We start from the raw sequence: 4281 nt of genomic DNA on the forward strand, positions 1-4281 counted from the left end.
TCTACTATCAAGTGGCATTATGTTTTCAGAGTTCAGTGATATATTGAATGAAATTATTTGATCTCAAATTAAGTAGAGAAAGACTGCATGATAAGAAATTAAATATTTATCCTCATTTCCCAATTATTTTTCAGTAGTAATTTGTAAGTTGGATATGAACTCTGAAGTGCGTTATCTCTTTACCAGTTAATCATTTGTTACTTCATAGTCACAAAATGAAAATGGGGGCAATGTCATCTTCATGTCATTATCATAGCAAAGTTGCTACATACCAATACGAATYTATAGCATTTATTTGATAAGAAGTAAGTTCAAAAATCTACAGATCTAACGACAATTTTCTTTTTAATGACTTTACATTTGTTATATTTCTTTTTTCTTTTTCTCTAGAGATAYGAAGTCCTGCTTGGACAGCAGCTTTGAGGAAACGTGGGGTAAACATTAATGTGCCTTTACAATTCTTTCACCGTTTGGGAGTTCTCGGGTGCCAGATGGTTGGCACAGCCTCTCTCCAAGCCACAAGCAAGCTAATTTTCTTCTGTATCATTTGCCAGTGTCTGCCATCCTGGTGCTCATGATGCCCTGCTGTTATAAAAGCRTTGGGCCAGGTCTCAGCACTCTTTATTGCAATTTTTGGTAAGCTCAGAGCTTATAGTGGATTCATGGTTATCTTTCAGATTCATTAAAACATTAAATAGATGATGACCAGAAGATGAGGTAAAGACAGACACTTATGTTTCCAAACTTCATGCTGTGAACAACTGAGAGAGAGAGATTTAGAGGCTAATTCACCCCTTCTCATGTTAGAGYAGGCTGAGAGTTCTCCTGCTGTCATTTACTTCAAGCTAATCAATGATCTTCACCGRGAGCAGCTGCACTGAAGGGGCAGCTGCCTTCTCCCAACAAGAAAAGGAATAATCTGGAGAGAAGCAGTGGAAATTAAACCTTAGAGTAGGACAGTAGTGTCGATTGCATTTTTTGAAAGAATGTTTATTGCCAAATGTAACATACTGCGTAAAATTACTTTTGCTATTAGGCTATGAGCAGAAGTTTGCTTAAAATATTGCATAGTCTTGATTCAAAGAATATTTACACTYTATGTGTTTGTGTGTGTGTGAATTCAGGTTTGTCTGGTCTTGTTTACTATTTTGTAAGTGTCAGATTATCTAGGACAACAAATTAATTAGTAGTATTAGATTTTAACATCCTGACTTCTTTCTAATCTATTCACATGAGCACTTCTCAATGTCTAAAGATATACTACAGAAAAAGAAAAAAATGGAAGTTAATTATCTCTTTGTAAAACCTCATTTTATGTTAAAAGGGAAGAAAGGGGTATCTTCAATATAAAATACTTTATTATGTTTGRAACTGCTATTCAGTGTTATTCCGAATCTCCCTAAATCATCTATTTTAAAAAAGATTCACCTCCATTCAAGAAATGTGGTGTGATTGCACTTAAAGATGTTGAAGTGGTGCCAAACCATACTGAAGTCATTTGGATGATCTAAAGAGTAAGCAWCAAGGTCTCTGAAATTTCTTTTCTCTCTCTGTTTTTACTGATTGCTAATACAAAATCACAAGAATAGGAAAAAAATAATTTTAAATAGCTTTAGAAGTGCTGGCACTAAGACAAGTGAAACAGCTACTTTCACACTCTAAAATGCTATTTTTGCTCTTTCATTTTACATTCATTTTCAGAACTTTTTCTGAGCTTTTTTCTGGGTAAGTAGTTCTGGAGAAGAGGTACTTGTAAGAAAAGCTGATCGAAAATAGACTAAGAAAGTGACTTCTGAAAACAGGGAGCAATATATAACTTGTAAATTATGAGAGCAAATGTTTTAGACAACTATTGAATAGTTCAGTCATGTGCTTTTTTTGTATTGACTTTCCCTTGACATATTGAGCCTTTGATCTTCTTTTAGTCTTGCATACAGTTTCCTGCTATATTGAATCCTATATTAAAAAGTGCTCTCATAAGTACAAAATGGAGAATCTTTAATAATGTCTTAATAAGTGTAACACAGCTTTTCAAGCTCTTCTGTTTCTCACCTTTACAAGCACACCTCATTCATTGCTTACTGTATAACTTCTCAGTTGCCTCCCCCCTAAAAAAAGGCAAATACTTCAAATGTAGTATTTCTGTAGAAAAAAAGCATAACTGTCATGCACACGGGGCTGTTAAAAACACCAAATTAAGGAAACTGTGGGGCATACTACACACTATCTGATAACACATTATCATACCTTGTCCAAATTAAGCAGTTATGGGTATATTGCTACAGTATGTATGGCTTTATACTATGTATAAAAATGTACGTATGTAAACATATRTATGTATGTATATCCATATATATCCATACTGCTACAGCAGTGTCTCTCAACTAACAACGAACTGTTAAACACACTGCAACCTTTGTGAAAGTAGTGTACACAAGTCCTCTTTGCAGAAAGTAAAGTAATACTCCACTGTAATGCTCTGTGGCCTAGCATGTGTTTGTGCTCCATTAGGGATTCCATCCATGGAGATAGTGGAATCTATGGGTCACAAAATAAATAAATAAATAAATAAATCACGTGGTTCAGAATTTTTCCAGTTTTCCTCTAGCCTTCCGCTGGAGTTCTTTATGTACCAGTTTACACAGGCAAACTAAGCAATAACAGATCAGACTTTGCATAACTGGGTGGACTTCCTAACTACTTCATTAGTAATTAAGTCATACAGAGCAATTGTGTGATTTATTTGTAGACTTGTTTCATGCACTTTCAAAGCAGCAAAGGGTCCTCACCTGCCATCACCAAATTTCAATTTCTCTTATTTTGGACAAGTCAGTTCTTCTCAGTTTACCTCTCTCCTGGGGAAGCACCTAGTGCATCTGCACTAATAAGTGAAGCYGACAGCGCTTATCCGTTCTGTGTCCCCAAAAGTAGGAAGGTTTTATTGTGCCTCTTTTCTAGGAGCCTGAGAAGCCATAAAGGACAAAAGAGGGGAGAATAGCTCCACAGTGATTCAGAAATCCTAGCTGGATGCCTGCCAGCCAGTTTTTTGTGATTGCTAGCAGCTATAAAGGGTTGTATCAACGCAAGCCTGATTTGGCTTTATAACATGCATTTTGTCTATGAAAGTGTGAAAGTTAATTATATTTCTTCTTGCAGTACCATGACCTAATTAGCAGTCCAGCAAGAACTCCCTCACAAAACCAAAATATGCTAATGCAGTCCAAATATCCCATTTTATTATTTCTATGTTAACTAGTTTGATTCTTTTAAGTCCTGTTTTTTAGCTAGTTCTGTTTGTCACTGTACATTTATTCTGCATATAGAAGTGCCGATAATTAACTTAGTGTGTCACTGTAGCTCAGAGCATCTGACCTTAGTCTGTCTTACCCTAGTCATGGATGATTTAAAGACAGTTTAATACTTTAATCTGCAAGATGTTTGCCCAAAAGGCTTGAAGCAGGTAACCCTTAATGCCATGGAAGTTAGGCACTCAGATTTCATAATGATTTCATGTTGAAAATTAAGTAGCTGTTCTTTAAAGGTGGTGGACTGGATGGCAAATTAATTAAAAAGTAATAAATCAAAGCATTCAATGTGCTATAAAACAGCTTCAACTGAGACTTCAAATTGTTTCTTTGCTTGACTTCACATAAAAGTATTTCTAATTTTGAGGCCATTTTCTTCCAGTTTGTTTTGTTTCTATTCATCCAAACATAGCTGCACCCTTTCTCATGCTCAGACAATTAATAGTCTCATCTTTATTTTTTTTTTTTTTCTGTAGGGTTAATAACTAGAGCTAACCCACAGTAGCATGTCCTTGTTTTCATGCTGTTACTGGCCTTCACAGCTCTGTGAACAGCAGCTCTGCCCCAAAACCAGGTATTAAACCTTGATATGGATGGTTCAGATTTCCAAGACAGGCTTTGCGAAGCCGTCAATCAGCCCTGGGCATTCAGATAGATGCTTGATATATTAAATGTTATAAATAGTGTATAACCCTCCCCACCTCACCCACAGGCTCCATTTGGGCCTTGCTGGCTCCTTCATGGCACTTGGGTTTCTTTAGCGCCACAGACCCATGRCGTTGGGGCAAAACCATGGGGCTTTGGTGGCTACTGCTTGGGGGGGTGGAGGGGAAGAAAGTCATAATAATAATAGGAGGAAAGGGAGCCGGGGAGAAGGAGGGGGGTGAGGGCTGTGCTCGGGGGAGTGGGCGGTTAGCGAGAAGGCCCCGTTAAAATAAGAAAACAAACGAGAGGGAGGGGAGGGAGGGAGGAGGGC

At 37.2% G+C, this 4281-nt stretch overlaps 1 long non-coding RNA gene across 1 annotated transcript; it reads left to right on the top strand.

The window, feature by feature from the left end:
* Nucleotides 1-402: 402 nt before the first annotated feature.
* LOC112949290 lies at nucleotides 403-2284 on the top strand. Its single transcript, XR_003249795.1, has 2 exons — nucleotides 403-434; nucleotides 678-2284. It is a non-coding gene; the product is annotated as an uncharacterized LOC112949290 (long non-coding RNA).
* Nucleotides 2285-4281: the final 1997 nt, after the last annotated feature.

This window comes from Nothoprocta perdicaria, unplaced genomic scaffold, assembly GCF_003342845.1.
Source record: "Nothoprocta perdicaria isolate Ctin4 unplaced genomic scaffold, notPer1 scaffold_29, whole genome shotgun sequence".
Lineage (NCBI taxonomy): Eukaryota > Metazoa > Chordata > Aves > Tinamiformes > Tinamidae > Nothoprocta > Nothoprocta perdicaria.